This window comes from Notolepis coatsorum (assembly GCF_963971535.1).
Source record: "Notolepis coatsorum genome assembly, chromosome: 9".
Lineage (NCBI taxonomy): Eukaryota > Metazoa > Chordata > Actinopteri > Aulopiformes > Paralepididae > Notolepis > Notolepis coatsorum.
Window position 1 is genome coordinate 117,895,099 of NC_140173.1, and position 20,411 is coordinate 117,915,509.

The following is a 20,411-nucleotide window of genomic DNA, read 5'->3' on the forward strand; positions in this document are numbered from 1 at the left end:
GTATTGTATTCAAATGCATGACCACCAGAGCGATACATATCGAACTCCTCCCAACCATGAGCACAGACTCATTCCTTATGGCCTTCCGAAGATTCACATCACGGAAAGGAAAACCGTCTACATTGTTGTCTGATCACGGGACAAACTTCAAAGGCGGAGAAAGAGAGCTGAGAGAGAGCTTCCAAGCTATGGGCCCAGAACTTAAGACCCACCTCGCTCCATCCCAGATTGACTTCCAGTTTAATCCCCCGAACGCACCTCACTTCGGTGGAACTTGGGAACGAGAAGTAAGTTCCATAAAGACAGCCCTGTACGCCGTGCTTGGGGCCCAGACCGTAGCGGAAGAAGTCTTAATGACAGTCCTCACGGAGATCGAGGGAGTATTGAACTCAAAGCCCCTCGGTTACGTCTCAAGTGATGTAGCAGATGTCGACCCAGTCACCCCCAACACACTCTTGATGGGGCGGCTGGACCCCACGCTACCACAGACAATGTACAGGCCTGAAGAAGCGAACGGCCGAAGAATGTGGAGGTACAGTCAAGTACTGGCTGACAAGTTTTGGAACAGCTTCCTACTCCACTACCTACCGTCTCTACAGACCCGCCAGAAATGGGTGAAAGAGAGAGACAATTTGACAGAAGGAACAGTCGTCATGATTATCGACCAGTCACTACCCCGAGCTATGTGGCCGGCTGGCCGAGTAAGCAAAGTGATCACCGGTGCCGATGGAAAGGTCCGAGCAGCTGAAGTGCTCGTCCAAGGGCGGACCTACACCCGACCCGTGGCGAGGCTAATAGAACTGCCAAGGCTCCCTGATACTATCGATGACGACCATGACCCCATGACTTTGTGAACTGACTGACCCTCACAGCGGGCATTGAGTAGTGGACAGTGCGGTTAATCTGTCTCTGTTTAGCTAATTAGGTGGGACTAATTAGGGGGCGGCTGTTACGAAGGATCAGATTAAACCGAATATATATATTTATTTATGGATATATATTGAATAGTATTTGTATATCGTTTGATATCCCTTGTATATTCCTTGTACATATACACGGAATATCCCTTTAGCCTACTATAGCCCATAATAGTTCATTCTCTTATTGGACAAGGACCTGGCGCCAGGGGACAAGCCCCTTGGAGCCAAGTTCAATGGTACCGACGAGACATGTCTCTACTAGCCCCGGCTCTGCGCAGGAATACGGCTACCGAAAGGAGAGTGGCACTATTTGTTCACCGTGCATATAAATATGGCGCAAGTAAATGTAGAAGACCCTTAGTCCTTTACCCTTCTACCCAACTAAGTAACAGAACGTGAAGCCTCACCCACGATACCGCGTGCGGTGTAGTATGGCCTGTTTGGCCTTAGAATAGCATCGAGACCTCGTGCGAATTAATAGCTGAATTGTCAGAGTTTGGCACTGTACCGTCGAGTGCGACGTATTTCTATTAAGTAATAATAGTCTATCATGTATGGTGCATCGTGCGGTTAGAGTTCTAAAGTGACCAGCATCTCCAACGCTTCCTCGTGTTATCTAGAGTCTTATCCAGGCTGGGGCCGACCACACATGGCGCTTTCTTCCGAGGAGATCTAGACGAGGACCGAGGGACATGTACAGTACACTGGATTACCTACCCGGCGACTGCTGAGCCCTATGCGGCTGGAGTATATTTGCTTTGGTACTGTGATTTGTGGAGCGGATAACCGCCGACGCCTGTGAGTGTTGGATTTACCCCCGAGAGGAGTCAAGTTGAGTCGGCGCTCAGAGACTGAGGTCGCCTAGCTTCTTCTTCACTGTGGAGCTACAGCCTACAAGAGAACCAAGGTGTATTCATCTGCGGATCAAGAGTCTACTGCACTGTCTTCTGTACTTGAAGTCTCCCTAGATATCGTTGACCAGACGGTCTACTACCGACGGCTCTCCTACCCCCCCTACCGGCCTACAACCGGGAGGACCCCTTCCAGAATATCCTGCTATATCATTAAGAGTACCATAGATCTAATTCCCTAAGAGCCAGGTTGTATACTTGCTTCCTGCGTAACCAGAGATTGGACATTCAGTGTTGATTTGCCTACGAGTACTCATTTGCCTTACAAGTGCATTCAAATCATAAATGTAATAGTAACTATTATATGTACCTTTTGCTATATATTAAATATTTGATTATTACCTTTGTGTGGACCCGATTTCATTGTGGGAAAGTGTTCATCATATTTAGATATCGTGTACTGTATGGCCAGTAGTTAAAGTACATAAAGCGGTAGTGGTTTAATGATACCATACTTATCAATACAGTCAGGGAATTGTACCCCTCAGTTACAGAGGGGGTTGGGTTAGGATATTTACAGGGGCCAGTGTTGAATTGCAGTCTCCCGTAGGTGTCCCTTGAGAGAGGTTTTGAAAGTGGGTAGTGATCCACATTCCTTTACAGCTTTGGGTAGGGCGTTCCACATTGATGTGGCATAATTGCGAAACGTGTTTAGTCCCTTATTTGAGCCGAATCTGGGTTTAACATGATTTGTGGAGCTCCCTCTGGTGTTGTGATCGTGGTATTCACTGACCTTTGGGAAGTATTTTGCCATGTACATGGGTACCTTGGTCGTGTAGTGTATCTTCAGGCCCATTGCAAGTTGCTGTACTCTGTCGTCTACTCTAAGCCATCCTAGGTTGTCAAAGTGGGCAGGGGTGAGGTGGGTTCTAGGAGTAAGGTCAAGCAGTAGTCTGACCAGTTTGTTTTGAGATGTTTGTAATTTTGTTTTTAGCACCTTTGAGGTGCTTTGGTACCATGAGGTGCAAGCATAGTCGTAGTACCCCTGAATGAGTGCTCCTGCCAGAGTCTTCAGGGTATTCTTGTTTACCAGAGAGGAGATCCGGTACAAGAATCGAGTTCGTTGGTTGACTTTTTTTATTACATTGGATGCCATTTTGTCACAGGAGAGATTAGCCTCTAGGATGGAACCCAGGTAGGTAATTTCATCTTTCCTTGTGACAATATTGTCACACACTGTAACTGAGAAGCCGTCGGTCTTGCTGAGTTTGTTATTTGAACCGAAGAGAATGGACTCTGTTTTGCCCATGTGTAATGATAGTTTGTTATCAGCGAGCCATATGCAGATTCTGCCTAGTTCCGAGCTGAGGGTTTTTTCAACCTGTAACTTGTTCTTGTCAGAGACCAGCAGGGCTGAGTCGTCCGCAAACAGGAACAAGTTGCAGTCACAAGCTGACGACATGTCATTTGCATAAATTAGGAACAGTAGCGGTCCTAGTATGCTTCCTTGTGGAACACCACAGCTCACTGTGAGGGGGGGGGATAGGGTACCGTTTACCTCCACCATCTGTTCCCTCCCCTCAAGGTAGGATTGCATCCAGCTCACTGATAGACTATCAAAACCAATTGCTTTTAGCTTGTCAATCAGAATGGAGTGATTGACCGTGTCAAAGGCCTTTTGTAGGTCCAGCATGACCATGCCGCAGTATTTGCCTGCGTCCACCTCTTGTTTGATGTGGTCATTCAAATAGAGAAGGCAATCCCGCCATTCTCATGCTTTTAGACCTCACAGCCGCGGTGACACCATAGACCACACTGTCCTACTGTCGCGGCTTGAACAATATGTTGGCATCACAGGTGTTGCCCTAAGCTGGTTCATGTCCTACCTGACTGGCCGGAGCTTCTCAGTCCAGCTTGGAGAATTCTTCTCATCAGCGGACCCTCTTACTTGTGGGGTGCTCCAGCGGTTGATACTGGGCCCCATCCTTTTTCTATTATATATGTTGCCCTTAGGGTCAATCCTTTGCGAAGCAAAGTCCTTCCACTGCTTTGCAGACGATGTGCAGATCTATCTACCCTTAAACACAAAAGGCAAGGTCACACTACAGCCACTGTTAGATTGCCTGGCCGACATAAAAACATGTATGGTATATTGACTTGAGGGAAACTGCATTTCATAACCAATATGTCTGTGTAAAGTAATTATGCAAAAACATAAGGGGGGCCCTTTTAGAGCAAGGGTGGTTTAAACTGCTGAAACCCCCTCCATGTTAAACTGTATCGCAAACAGGAATCAACCCCCACTAGCCAACTGCTCAACACCAGAACAAAGGGAGTAAAATGACACACCCAACTGTTAGCAGATAACAGCAGAAACAGAGACAGTCAACCAAACCCCCCACTCAAGCAACTGCTAATCGATAGAACAAACAACACCTTCTAGGGTGTGACGGTTGCACCGGGGAGCAAGAGGCTAAATGAAGCTGATATGCCTCTGTGAAACAAGACCAATGTGTAAAACTGTTTAAATCCATACAATTACAGAATAAGAGAAAGGATATTTGAATGTCATTAAGAATGTTAACTGGTTATGAAGGTAATAGAGTGTCATTTCACTCTTGTTGTAAATCTTGTGACGTACGTGGGTTGGTCATTACCATTATTACTGTATTTATGACACCTTCTGAACATCAGGTTAGTATATTTAATGTGTTATGTTTTGTATATGATGTGTGTGTGTGTGAACATGAGAGCTAATGTTGTCTCTTCTCTCCCTGTCAGGTGCTGCCCATCCCTACTGAAGAGTGCTGATTGCCTAATGAATGACAGCTGATGGCAATCACATCAAGAGGGATGGGTAGCCAAATACCTGACAGCACACACACGTCTGGGCGCCTCATTCTGTCAATTGCTGGTGACTAGAGAAGAGTGAGGTTGCCATTGTTAACCACTGTTGTGTTCATATATATATATATTGTTGGCCTATGTGCCACTTCTCTAGCTGGGTGAGTGTCCTCTTGTTGGCCTTTGTGCCTGTTCCCACTGAGTGTGGACTGATACTTCACTGCCCTTTTTGCTGTTGTTTCATTCAAGTGGAGCTGTATATATATATATTGGTAGGCTGTATGCCATTGCCACTTTGCGTGGACTTGTACCTTTGGTACGTTTTAGCGTCGGTGGACGCTAATTTTGTTTATTTATTTATACTTCCCTTGTTTGTCTCCCCTTACCTTTTTCCCTTTGTGTGTGTTCTGGGTTTAAATCCCCTCTAAAATAAACATCATTCTCCCTTTGGGGAAAGCCGTGGGTTTCAAGCCCCACCACAATAAATATTATTTACCATTTGAAAACGTCTTTGTTTACTATCTGCCTACCCGGGACTGTTTTGACAAGCATTTTTCTACTGAGGGGGTTGTTTCTGCTCATGTACCACCTGCCCAGTTAACTATCCTGTATGGTCGTTAGACCTCTGTACATGACATGGGGGCTCGTTAGTTTGCACAATTGTATGGTTCCTTGTTGGTTATATAACATGGTGACTTGTCAATTGGAGCGTGTCAGGTAGGTTGCGTTTTTTCATTTGGTAAGTTATATTATTATATATCCATTTTTCTGTGCTGCACACTTGACTGTTGTAAACCATTGTTGTGAGTTATGCTCTTAACCATTCTATTTTTTCCCACATAGGTAAAGGGTGGATCGCCTGCTTGGCTAGGGGGAGGGGGGCACGCGTCGTCTATTCCGGTGGAGTGCGCAATGAAATCGGTAAGCGACTGAAGATATGTGTAGTCCTCATTCCGCTAGGGAAGTAGTTTAGACAGGGTAGTTAGTGTTACCCAGTGTGATCCTAATTAGGTGGTTAGAACCGACATTTATTGTTTTCATGAATGTTAGATGTGGATATTAAATCGAATTGGTCAGGTTGTCATACTGCATAATGTGGCTGTTGAGTGTGCACAGGGACATTATTGAGTACTATAGGTGAGTGGCTATTTTTGTGGGGCTTATTGAAGTCTGATTCGTTGTAGTATTGTGGGTAGTATTGTGTGTTGCTTTCTTTCATAAACTGTATACTGTATACAGAGTACAGAGTGCAGAGTGCCGAGTATAGATTTTTTTTTCATGAGTAGAGCTATGAAGGTTTGTGATCAGGATGTTGGTGTGTCTGATGATGAGAGTTTTGACTCTGCATTAGGTTCAGACCATGGTTCTATTACTTCTGCTGGTGAGTTGAGCACACTAAGCGCTGAGCTGCGTTTACCCTGTCTAGAGGAGAGAGACAGGCAGGACAGAGAGAGAAACAGAGAGAGAGACAGAGAAGAGAGAAAGGAGGAGAGAGAATGGGAGGAGAGGAAGGTAGAATGGGAAGAGAGGAAGGAGGTGAGAGAATGGGAAGAGAGGAAGGAGGTAAGAGACATGCTGGAGAGAAAGGAGGTGGCTGATAGGGGATTTCAATTGGCGATGAGGAAACTGGAGTTGGAGTATGGTGACGCTAAACGTAGCACCATTTCCTCTCCAGTACTTTCCGGGCCCCAGGCACCCTTTGATATTAGCCAGCACATGTCCTTGGTTCCCCCCTTTCAGGATAGCACCATTTCCTCTCCAGTACTTTCCGACCCCCAGGCACCCATTGATGTTGGGCAGAATATTCCTTTAGTTCCCGACTTTCAGGGGTCTGAGGTGGAATAATTTTTCTCTGATTTTGAGCACATGGCGCGGGTTTTCCATTGGCCAAAGGACAAGTGGGCGATTTTATTGCAATACAAACTCACTGGTAGGGCTCTGGAGGCGTGCTTGTCATTATCGAATGAAGACGGCATGGTATATGAGAAAGTGAAAAGCGCTGTCTTGCGCGTGTACGAAGAGGTACCAGAAGCATACAGGCAGCATTTTCGCTACCGCCGTAAGTCTCCTTCCCAAACCCATGTTGAGTTCTCCCGGGAGGAGAGACGTAATTTTGATCGGTGGTGTTCTGCGTATGAGGTGAAAGACTTTGCATCATTGAGTGAATTGATACTTGTGGAGCAGTTCATGGCCACCCTGCCAGGCGAAGCTGTGCTCTATTTATATAGGCCAACTCTCAAACCTCCGTCAACCCTCCGACAGGCTGCGATTTTGGCAGATGAGTTTGAATGGTCACGCAAACGTGTTTCTGTACGTCCTACTGTATGTGGTGGAGGTGGCCCATTCATGAGTGAGTCAGCATTTCAGCCACGCTCACCGCCGTCTAAGAGAGCGGTGGTGTGCAATTATTGTAAGAAAACTGGCCATATGGTAAAAGCATGTCATACGCTGAGGAAGCGACAGGAGAGAAGAGCGTCAGCTCAGAAACCAAGAGGTGTGGGGTTGATTGGTACAGTGTCATGTTCTGACCAGAATAGCTCTCTGAAAAAAGAAGGTGATGGCTGTTTTAAACCCTTTCTGTTTGATGGGTGTGTGTCACTGTCGGGTGACGTCTGTGACCAACGGAAGGTGAAAATACTCCGTGATACAGGTTGTTCTCAGTCATTCATCCTGGCTGATGTCTTACAGCTAAATGAAGACTTTTACTGTCAGTCTAGTGCGATGGTAAGAGGTATAGAAATGAAGTCTTAGTAACAATAAGATTCAGTCTGGTAAAATACAGGTATCATGTTATCCTTAATCACTGTCTGATATCAAAATGTAAGCAAAGAGTAAAACTGTGATAATACTGGAAGTGTGTAATTCATATACACTGGAGATACATCTTGTAAATGTTTATTGGGACATGCCGCTGTGGAAGAATGCCACAGCCCGAAGGGGGCCACGGGCCCCCCCCTGTTGCTGCAGGAAACCACACGACGAGGAGATCTTTGGGGCAGACAGCCCCAACAGAAGACCGTCTGTTTTTAGAATCAAGACAACGGATTGGAAAACTCCATATATAGAATGTAACTATGATTGGTTGATGCCATAGTATAAAAACCAGAACGCATTGTTAGAGAGGCCAGGCCAGAACCCCACCCGAGGTCTGAGCCTCCACTGTTTTGCCAGAGAATGCTGTTGCCATACATGTGAGTAAATCATGGGAACCCACTGTTGGGCGTTGTTTAGTGTAAAATGTAAAGATCCCTATCTTTGACCAAGTTTAACCATGTGTATTGCTCAGTACATTCTCTCTTCATTGACATAACATGACTGCTATTTGTGTACAGACTTGTTTGATGTAGGGAAGCCACTGTGATGGGCTCTAATTGTGTAAACCTCAATAAATCATTTGTACAGCATGTTTTATGTACTATGAAATAATCCCTGTATGTAAATAACCTGCGTTTCTCCACCTTTGGGCCAGAGGCAATACATATATGAGTTTGAATTAGAACTCTTGTTGTCTGACTACACTGTTATTCTCTGCTGGCTATTGGAGTCAGATGAGGACCTTTTCTATCATTCTGCCTTTTTACCTCCAGTTAGCAACCTGTATGTACTGTGATTAATCTAATGTATTGACTTAAGATACAACACATGGATGAGTGCAAATGTTCTCAACCTAAACGAGCGCAAAACGGAAATCATTTAATTTGGAAACGCTTCGATTGACCCTACTGTCAATGCCCTAGGCCCTTTGGGCTCAAATATACACTCCTCTGTCAGAAACCTTCGAGTAATCTTCGACAGTATTTAAAAATTTGATAAACAGGTTAGTTAAAACCAGTTTCTTCCACTTCAGACTCCTGGCTAAGACCAAAGCATACCTCTCTCAGAAGGGTCTGGAGAGGGAAATCCATGCCTTAATTTCAACCCGGCTAGATTACTGTAATGTGCTGTATGTTGGCATTGACCAGTCGCTGCTCCGTCGCCTACAATTAGTCCAAAATGCGGCTGCCCGTCTTTTCACTGGTACCAAAAAACTTGACCACATTACACCAGTCCTGGCTTCACTCCACTGGCTCCGTCCGTTTCCGCATTGATTTTAAATTACTGCTGACTGTTTTTAAAGCACTACATGGGCTGGCTCCATTGTACCTGGCTGAGCTCATGTGCCATCACACCCCATCCAGAGCCCTAAGGTCTGCTGACCAGCTGCTGCTGGAGGTGCCCAGGACCAGGCTCAAAACCAGGGGAGACAGAGCCTTCGCTGCTGCTGCCCCTCGGCTCTGGAACAGCCTCCCCCACATAAGATCTGCCCAGAGCCTAGAGACTTCTAAATCGCTGCTTAAAACGCACCTCTTTTTCCTGGCCTTTGACCAGAGAGTTAGCCTGCCACTTGTACACTACCTTTGCTTTTACTCTGGACTTTTTATCTATTTTCTTGTCTCTTTTATATTGCACCTTGCTCTGGTTTTCTTAAGTGTACTATACCTTTTCCTGTAATTGTAGTGTATTTGACTTGTTACTGCATTGTATGTGTTTTTTATCATGTTCTACCTGTAAAGCACTTTGGTTGGCTTTTAGTCATTGTAAATGTGCTATACAAATAAAGCTGACTTGACTTGACTTGACTTACCGTTCCAATATATCACCTCTTTATATACTGCAGAAAAAGGCCATTAGGATTGTGTACAATGCTAAGTACAACCAACACTCTACCACATTGTTTTTACAAGCATCAGCTTTTAAATGATGGGACTTGATCATACTTAGAACTGCGAAATCATGTTCAAAGCTTCACACAACTCACTTCCAGCCCCCATCCAATATCGGTTCACTGAGAGGGTAGGAACCAGGAATTATAATCTTAGAGGGAAACAGAAACTTCAGCAACCGGGTGCAAGAACCACTCTAAAATCTATGTGCATATCTGTTTGTGGAGTGAGATTATGGAATGGATTGGACGAGGAGGTTAAACTGAGTAAAACATAAACCAGTTTAAAAGAAAAAAGAAAAAAAAGGAATATTGGAAAGGTATAAGGAGGAGGGATAACATGACGTTTGGCATTAAAATGAATATGTTATATAGAATATGTATTAACTAGTCAGACTCATGTATGTCTTGTTGAGATGCCGGGTGAATGGGGAAAACAGAGCAATGTTACATGTTGATGTTAGGTATAGCAATTGTTGGTCAGGGTGTAGGGAATGGAAAGTAATAAGCTTAGCTTCTTCCATCCCGCTTTTAACCATTAAGTGGTTTCTGTTGTCTATTGTATTGTTTTGTGGTGGTTGTTATACTGTTTTGTGGTTGTCTTGTATTGTATAGGTTGCATGGTTTGAAATAAATAAATGAAACTGAAACTGCAGCCATGTAAAAAGACTTTGCTTCTACTATATATATATATATTTTTTAATCTTTAACACTTTCAGTGCCGGCCATTAACACTATGACGACCGGCGCCTGCGGCGATTTAGGCCTCAGAGGACAGAGGATTGTAAACAAACCGATGTACTTTCTAAGAGCTTTATATATCATTTATACTATTGCTATCTGTCCATTCTCATTGTCACTTGAGTGCATAAACCGTGCCTTCATAATGGCATAAAGAAAATAAAAATCCATCGGTTGGTTGTCATTTTATAGCGTCGTGAATATAAGGTATATCGCGCTTTTCGTCTAGGCTTTTCTGCAGGAGGCTGCAAAAAAGGCAAAACGTTGGCGCCGTTATATCAAACGCCATTTCTGCTGTATATATACGAATGAAATAAAACAAACTGCGTAGCATCCGGACTATTACAGAGCATCTATGGATGAAATGGGGGCGGCGGGGAACGCCGATTACTATTATTGATTAGCAATACAGTGTGCGTTCAATATAGCATTTTCACTGATCGATCACGTTACGTTATAAAACAATGTCCAATCCAGCTGTAATTTGGGGTAATATTATCCTACCGTCAGGCCATGTCCCATTATTCCACGCTGAAAAAAACTTTCGGCAGGCTGATCCAAGATGGAGGGTCTTCTTTTGGAATCAAGGATCTATGATCCGCCCACAGAACTGTAAAAGCATTTTTTTTTTATCCCATCAATGATACTGCAGTGGAGCGATGGCGCCCCTAAGCGGATCTGGCCGGTACTGCATGTTTCGAAAATCCAATATGTGGAAAGATCCTGCTAGTGGATCGGGTACCTAATAAGCATTATAAATATGGAATAAAACAATAACAACTTGCCACGAGTATATACGTGGCTCTGGTCCACAATGCTCTTTTTCGAAACACTCGTGAACGGACACCATAGTGTTAACATGGGAAAGCATGGTTAAATGCCAGCACCCACTTCAATGATAGCGTTGTGAACGCATAATCTCTGTCTTAAATTATGGTTATGTGTCTAATCTGCCTGTTGTTTATCAATGACTTGTTTGCAGTCAACATTGTCGAAACGGATTGTTTTTTAATCGGTTCATTTCCGTTTTATAGCATTTTGAAAAGCCCTCGTTTTCAAGGAAAATATATAGATTCCTTGATAAAAGGCATTTACTGGAATATTCTGGAATACACAAACACGTTGTAATTTTTCGGCCTATTTATGAATCGTTTTCAAATAAACGCTAGAATATCGATAGTATATCTGTACTTATGCACGCTATAGAGGCGGGCTGAAATATCGATTCTCTCATTTCCTGATCGCGCACTTGAACTTGAAACTTGAAATTTATATCTCTGTGAAAATAGCTCTGATTATCCTAAGACTGGTAAAATAAATTCCTTACCTGAGATCAGATGTTATCCAAAAAGATTATTCCAATTCCTGATCGCCATTCCAAATATCGATCACGCTTATTGATTACAGTGTTGGGTACTGTAAATACATAATCCACGCATTTTCCGGGCCGGCGAGCACAATGGATTCTTCAGTTGGCTTGAGGGAAAAGTAAAATGAGGAAACTGGCCACCCCCCCTTCGTCAGTGTAAAGTAATGGGGTGCAGTTACACAGGGAGAGACGATAGGGGGCGGTATCTTCCCAATTGAGCTCAGAGTGAGTCTGCAACACTAGCGTGAGGCTTGATTGATGAAATATGAATTCAAATCGCCAATAAATAAAAAGAAACTACAAACAAACGCTATATAGCGTCGGGGGCACTCAAAGGTCGGCATGAACTAACGACAAAACGCGTCCGTGGCACTCAATGTGTTAAGACTTGATACGTTTAACACTGCATGAAAGAGTGACTGGTTGTCTTGTTTTTTGTCTTTCTGTTGAGGGGAGGGTGGGGGGTAAACTTTTTAAATTTGTCGTTGTTGTTGTGCATATTGTTGTGTGAGGCTAGCGGTGAAGCTAGCAGAGCAGAGCTAACGAAGCTACTCTGCACAGAGACGACGAGGAAAACCCAGCCTGAGCTAGCGGCTAACAGTGAAGAGACTATTCTGCACTGAGGAGCGCCACAGGATTGTTGCGGTAGCCAACGCCGAAGGTACGAGGCTAGCGCTAGCAGGACGGATATTGAGACGGCTAGCGGGACGGCTAGCGAGGCTATTGCAACAAGGCCACAGGACCGTTGTGAGAGCCGACAGACCAGGCCTAATGCAAAAACAAACGGCCCCATAACAGAACTGTTGGAAAGAAGAATGCTAACTTCACACAGAAAACAGACTGCATGGAAATGGCAAACACAGTCTAGAAAACACATCTGTGAAGGAGCTGTCCGAAATACTCATCGAACCAGACAGAACAAAAATTGTCATTCACTCTGGATCTTTTGACATCCTGCAAAGAAAACAGGCACAGAAACATTGAAAGAGGATTTCACCCGTTTAATGAACAAACTAGACAAATATCAAGATGTATCCATCAGTGTACCAATTACATGCTTTTGCAGAGGACAAGAAGCCTTTAGTTGACTCCTAAATTTCAATTCATGGCTAGAATCTGCCTGTCATGTACACAGACTGAAATTCATTCACAATTTTTTATGTTTTCTGGAATAATCCTGAACGCTTTCAAAGAAATGTTTTTTTCCCAAATCGCCTCGGATCGAGGCTTCTTGCAGCAAACATACGTGAATGATTGAATGATGAATGAATGAATGAATGAATGAATGAATGAATGAATGAATGAATGAATGAAAACTTTATTTAACAGATTGCAGAATGGGTACAATACACAGTACGGCTCAATACACACAATTGTTAAGGGGATGCAGAGCAGAGAAAGATGTTTGTCTTGTTTACATCAGGGTCCCCCATTTTCAATTCATAGTGACATTTATGACATACACAACATACATGACATCATGACATTTATGGCATAGGGACATACATGACACACAGGTATATAATACTGTTAAATTTGTGATATATACGATATGCAAATATACAGTACTGTTACCCATAGATCCTAACAGAGAATATATACATATGATGGGGAGGAGACTGTACATTAGGAGGGGGTGGGGTGGGGTGGGGTTTGGTCATATACGGTGGCCAGTTTCGAATTGCAGTCTCCCGTAGGTGCTCTTTAAGAGCGGTTTTGAATGTGGGTAGGGATTCACATCTTTTTACGGCTGTGGGTAGGGCGTTCCACATTGTTGTGGCATAATTGCAAAATGTGTTTAGTCCCTTTACTTGTTTGTGCCGAATTTGGGTTGCACATGATTTGTGGAACTCCCTCTGATGTTGTGGGCGTGGTATTCACTGACCTTTGGGAAGTATTTCGACATGTACATGGGTACCTTTGATTGATTGAAAAGTTTATTAACAGATTGCAGAATGGGTACAGTACAGTACAGCTCAATACATACAATTGTTAAGGGGATGCAGACCAGAGAAAGACTTTCGTCTTGTTTACATCAGGGTCCCCCATTTTCAATTCATCATAACATATATGACATACATGACATACAGATAGACAGTACTGCTACATCTATACATTTATGACATATCAGATTTGCAAATACAGTACTGTTTGTGATACAAAAGTGTCCAGAAAAAGAGTGTATATACATTTGGCGTAGAAACTGTACATTGGAGGAGGTTGGGTGGGTGGGGTGGGGTGGGGTTGGGTGGGTTGGGTGAGGGCTGTACATTGGAGGTGGGCGGGGGGGAGGGGGTTGGGTAGGGGACACACACACATTTTACACTGTACATTGGAATACTGACAAAGCCTTACTTGGTCATTTACTGTACAACTAGGTTAGGACATTTGTAGGGGCCAGTTTCGAATTGCAGTCTCACGTAGGTGTTTTTTGAGAGTGTTTTTGAAAGTGGGTAGTGATTCACATTCCTTTACAGCTTTAGGTAGGGCGTTCCACATTGATGTGGCATAATTGCGAAACGTGTTTAGTCCCTTGTTTGAGCCGAATCTGGGTTTTACATGATTTGTGGAGCTCCCTCTGGTGTTGTGATCGTGGTATTCACTGACCTTTGGGAAGTATTTTGACATGTACATGGGTACCTTGGTCGCGTAGTGTATCTTGTAGACCAGGCCCATTGCAAGTTGCTGTACTCTGTCGTCTACTCTAAGCCATCCTAGGTTGTCAAAGTGGGCAGGGGTGAGGTGGGTTCTAGGAGTTAGGTCAAGCAGTAGTCTGACTAGCTTGTTTTGAGATGTTTGTAATTTGTTTTTTAGTGCCTTTGAGGTGCTTTGGTACCATGAGGTGCAAGCATAGTCGTAGTACCCTTGAATGAGTGCTCCTGCTAGAGTCTTCAGGGTATTCTTGTTTACCAGAGAGGAGATCCGGTACAAGAATCGCGTTCGTTGGTTGACTTTTTTTATTACATTGGATGCCATTTTGTCACAGGAAAGATTAGCCTCTAGGATGGAACCCAGGTAGGTAATTTCATCTTTCCTTGCGATAATATTGTCACCCACTGCAACCGAGAAGCCGTCGGTCTTGCTGAGTTTGTTATTTGAACCGAAGAGAATGGACTCTGTTTTGCCCATGTGTAATGATAGTTTGTTGTCGGCGAGCCATATGCAGATTTTGCCTAGTTCCGAGCTGAGGGCTTTTTCAACCTGTAACTTGTTCTTGTCAGAGACCAGCAGGGCTGAGTCGTCCGCAAACAGGAACAAGTTGCAGTCACAAGCTGACGACATGTCATTTGCATAAATTAGGAATAGTAGCGGTCCTAGTATGCTTCCTTGTGAAACACCACAGCTCACTGTGAGGGGGGGGGATAGGGTACCGTTTACTTCCACCATCTGTTCCCTCCCCTCCAGGTAGGATTGTATCCAGCTCACTGATAAACTATCAAAACCAATTGCTTTTAGCTTGTCAATCAGAATGGTGTGATTGACAGTGTCGAAGGCCTTTTGTAGGTCCAGCATGACCATGCCGCAGTATTTGCCCGCGTCCACCTCTTGTTTGATGTGGTCGTTCAAGTAGAGAAGGCATGTGTCCGTGGAGTGGGATGTTCTGAAGCCAGATTGGAATTCGTAGATTAGATTTTTTTCCGCAAGGTACTTTTCGATCTGTTCGTATACTATTTTTTCCATGACTTTCGAGATGGATGTAAGGATAGAAACAGGGCGGTAGTTACCCGGGTCTAATTTGCTGCCCTTTTTGTGCAGGGGTGTTACTCTCGCAATTTTGAAGTCCTTGGGGACGTGTCCCTGTTTTATGGAGAGGTTTATTATGTGTGTGATGACTGGGGTGATGGCTGCTGCTGAGTCTCTGAGGAATTTGGAGGGGATGTTGTCATGGCCAGTGGCCTTGTTTGGTTGGAGGGCGCTCAGTTTTTTGAGTACCTCATCTGTAGTGTTGTTGTAGTGTATCTTGTAGACCAGCCCATTGCAAGTTGCTGTACTCTGTCGTCTACTCTAAGCCATCCTAGGTAGTCAAAGTGGGCAGGGGTGAGGTGGGTTCTAGGAGTAAGGTCAAGTAGTCTGACCAGTTTGTTTTGTGATGTTTGTAATTTTGTTTTTAGCGCCTTTGAGGTGCTTTGGTACCATGAGGTGCAAGCATAGTTGTAGTACCCTTGAATGAGTGCTCCTGCCAGAGTCTTCATGGTATTCTTGTTTACGAGAGAGGAGATCCGGTACAAGAATCTAGTTTGTTGGTTGACTTTTTTTTTATTACATTGGATGCCATTTTGTCACAGGAAAGATTTGCCTCTAGGATGGAACCCAGGTATGTTATTTCATCTTTCCTTGTGACAATATTGTTACCCACTGTAACTGAGAAGTCGTCGGTCTTGCTGAGTTTGTTATTTTGATCAGAAGAGAATGGACTCTGTTTTACCCAGGTGTAATGATAGTTTGTTATCAGTGAGCCAGGTGCAGATTCTGCCGAGTTCTGAGCTGAGGGTTTTTTCAACCTGTAACTCTTTCTTGTCAGAGACCAGCAGGTTTGATTTGATTAAACAGTTTGTGATAGAATAAAAAAAAAATGCACAGTGCATTTCCATATAGCTGCATGTGGATGAGTCCACTGACACCACTGAGAAGCCTATTTTCTGAAGAACCGTTCATGTTCTGAAGAACTGTTCATGTTATGAAATGTTATTGCTAAAGATTGAGAAGATTGGATCAGTTGTACTTTCTTTTTGAATACTTGAAACCCTTTTTTTGTGGAATATTTGATGCGGCCCAGCCTCACTCAGACTCTACCTCCAGCGGCCCCCAGGTACATTGAGTTTGAGACCCCCCCTCTCTATCCAATAACCTTTTCTGAATGCTGCCAGGAAGTAAATTGTTTCTTGTTTTGTACATGTGTGCTGTTTTAAAATCAACCAAGTCCATGAATTTTAGAGCATATAACTTTAGAAATGATAACCTACATTAAATACTATCCTTATAGCTTTTTTTCTTTTTAAGTGTCCATATTGTTTGTAGGGTGCTTCTGTAGGTGTTTCCCCACCTGCACACAATTGAACTGGGAAAGAAGTTCACTGACTATCGCCGATCATACAGGTAATTTCTGAACTATGCACAATCAGTTGAATTAAAACCAACATTACTTAAAATGTGTAAAAGCAAGAAATGATGAACAGTGTCAAATGCCTTGGCAGAACAATGTTTTTTCTTCATCCAAGGCACTGACAATGTCATTCACACCTGAGTGATAGCACAAACAGTGCTGTGCATTTTTTTTTTTTTTTAATCCTCTTTTTCTCCGCCTGATTTTCTGTGCTTTTCCTCCCATCCCAATTTAGTCGTTATGCCAATTCCCCCCTCCCCTACCTGGTTGTTGTGTGCATGTGCCCCCTACTGGTCGGTCAAGGGAGCCCTGAGGTCTACCACATGCTTCCTCCGACACAAGCGGAGACAGCCAGCGGCTCTCTTTTCACATGACAGCGCGGACTCTCATTGGTGAAGTGTAACGCGTGGGAGGTCACACTGCCTTCACCACTTCCTGTCTTTTGCTGTGCAGGCTCCCTGACCTGACCTGTAGGAGTCGCTTTCCACAACGCCAGATTACCACCCCATCGACTTCCCTCCCGCTAACTCAGCCAAACGAGTTAGTATGACGGCTGGCCCAAGCCGGAGGCAATGCTGACACCCGGATTCGAGACCGGAGTCTCTCGCATTGGTGACGAGCGCAATCTCCGCTGCGCCACCCAGCCGCCCAGTGCTGTGCATTTCTGTGCAATTCCATGGAGTTGACAAGATATTCTAGGATTTTAGCTAAACAAGACTACCGGTATTTGGATATTGGTCTATAATATTTGGATCACTCCTATCTCCACCCTTATGCAAAGGGGTAACATGTACAGTTTTCACTCTGGGAACTACACCAGTAATAATAGGAGGGTTCAAATGTGAGTTATTTGCTCAGCAATTAGTAGGGTAGAAATATGAAGTCATTTGGAAGTCATTTGTCTCCAGTAGATTTCTTGGAATCAATGGTTTGAAGAGCCTCAATAACTACGCCAAGAGAGACAGGATCTCAAATAAACCGGGAGACATGATTTGTAGAAGATACATAACTATGATTAATAAAGGTCGATGTTAGCAAGGGGGGGGGGGGGGGGGGTCCAATATTCACATCCTCAAAAATATGGCCAGCGGCAAAATGTCTTCTAAAAGGCAGAACAGATCTCACTATGATCATACAGTATACTAAGAGCTAGAGACCAAGTTCATGTAATAATCAGATTGAGCTTTTCTCACAAGAGACGTGCATTTATTCCTAAGCTTTCTAAATGAAACCCAGTGGGATGCCTCTTTAGTGTGCCTGGTGAAGGACCAAGCTTTGTTTCTTGCCATAAATACGGGTGATAGTTAAGGGGAAAACCATCTATTTTTCACAATAATCTTTTTAAAAGGTGCATGCTTATTTACAACAGAAAGGAATGTTTTTGTAAAAGAAAATCTAAAGATAATTCAACGTCAGGAGTTCCCGAATTTACTGTTAATGCCATCTGTTTGGTCTTGTGGGAGATATGCCTCAACTTGTCTTGACAAGAGCGCCAGTTGTTCACGCGTGAATGATCCCCTTCTATAACATGTGTAGGAGCGATTGATTGTTCTCATGTGTATACCGCCACCTAGAGGCTTTGATTCATAAAGTCTGGATAATCCAATATCATGATGAGACAATTGTATTCCGATTTTATTTTATAACGAATAACGAGGTAAATAATAATGTTAATCATTAAAAAATATAGTAATAGTAGTAGTACATGTAGTGAAGTAAAAATAAAACAGAACAAAACAAAGAACAGAGAAGCTCACATACGGACCACTATTCTAGCTTAAAACTCCAATAGCTAGGCTAGCTGGTCCATATCCACTTCCATTAATTTGTGCTAAGCTAGGATAGCATGCATAGAGAGGAAATTGGTGTATTTTTTCTGGGACTACAGCATTCCTCTCTTTATATTTATATATAAAAAGGGCACTTTTTGACTTAGCAAAAGGGCAGGGGCTCATTCTGCACACGCCTGCTGCTCAGGATACCACTACTCTACTATATATTTACAAAATGAATAGTTGTTTGCTGCTATCTCATTCAGCGCCGGCCATTTTCCTCATCCTGTTCTAGCTACTGTAGGCCACGCTTTAAAAGAGTGCGTCACCTTGTTTGTAGAGCTATCTATATTATAGCTATGGATACAATACTATGGTCATTTGACAGTAACTATCTTCTGTCCAAGATGCAAAAAATTATAAATTTGTTCATGAATACGTTATCCCGTGGTGAATATAAGTATAGTTTCGGAGTGATCCGGGCTAATTCCTGGGGAGCTGAGTTATAGGGCCCTATGTGAATTCTACTAAAAGCATTGGCGTTTCATCCCTGGACACGCTACTATTTCCAAATCAAATGTATATAATAGGTATTATGTTTCATGTCCGGTCAATGGTTTCTAACTACACACCCTCAAGACCCCTACGCTCTGCATCTTCTGGCCGCCTCAGACCTACTCCTATCCAAGCTCCGGGAGGGTCATCAAAGAGAAGTTACCTATTCTCAGTCCTTGCCCGCCCCAGTTAGGACAGCCGAAACCCGTCCAATTTTTCGCCGTCGACTAAAGACGCACTTCTTCAACCATTATCTGAATTGAAAAAAAAAAAAAAAAAAAAAAACTAACCCTAACTAACCTTACTGTAGCACTCAACACTTTGATGAACATTGTTACTCAGCTGATAGAGTTGTGCCCTTCCTGATGACTTGTCGTACAGAACTTGTAAGTCGCTTTGGATAAAAGCGTCAGCTAAATGACTAAATGTAAATGTAAATGCTAGACAACCGCTGAACGCCAACCACGTATATATATCGTTTATTCTTTTTTCCGATATTTGTATTCATTATTCATCCGGGTACCTTGTCGTTACCAGAGGGAGTGAGTCTGAGATCGCAAAAGTCCAATACCGCCGCCTGGTAGGATGCGGCCGGTATTGCACATCCTTTGAAACTCTGTGTATTGGGCTGTGCGTGGATTATATTCGTCCGGGTGGACTTTTCTAGTAACCTGAACCTAGGGCTTCACCCGATCGCATTGAATTGTTTTCGGGACCCCCGATTCATTATGCTGTGGTGGGTTATGTTGTGGACCAAATGGACATACGATCTACCAGATGGAAATCAAATAATTGGAATATTCTTTTTGGAATCCCACCGGCCACAGGTAAGAGCAATTTAACGTACATTTCAGCTTGATTGTGCCTTGTTTTCATAGCCATCGCCCTGATCAGCGTATGTTGTTGTACTAATGAATGCTGTTATTGACAATCAATTAACCCTCGAGTCACCTTTGTCGCAGTTCTGGTCAAAAAGCCCTTTTTTCACGTGTGTTTGTGGATAGCGTTGGCTAGATTGTATGTATATGCCAAAAAAGTAGCTCAGTATCACATCTTGGACTCACATTACAATAATTCATGTTTTTTTTTTAAAACAATCACTATTAAGCGTGTGAACAACAAGTGTCACACATTTCACCCTAGTCGCAGAACTGGACAGGTTAGGGTTAGTGTTAGGGTTAGAGTTAGGGTTAACCCCCTAACCCTAACCCCAACCCTAACCCCAACCCTAACCCTAACCCTAATTTAAGAAATGGTTAAAATCCTGAAAATGAATAAATATTCGATATGTATGGTGAGGACTGAAGTTAATAATGATATTCATGAAAGAAAATTGGAACAATACATGAAAAAGATATGTTTTACTGAGATCGCAGTTTCGGTCACTAGGGAGACAGGTAGTGGGTTTTTTAAAGGTTGACTCGAGGGTTAATCAGAAACGATCCCCCCCCTTTCATGATGGAACATAATACCGATCATATGCATTTGAATTTTTTGTTGTAGTGTGAGTAGGGACGAAATGCCAATGGATTAACACATTGGGCGCCGGGAAT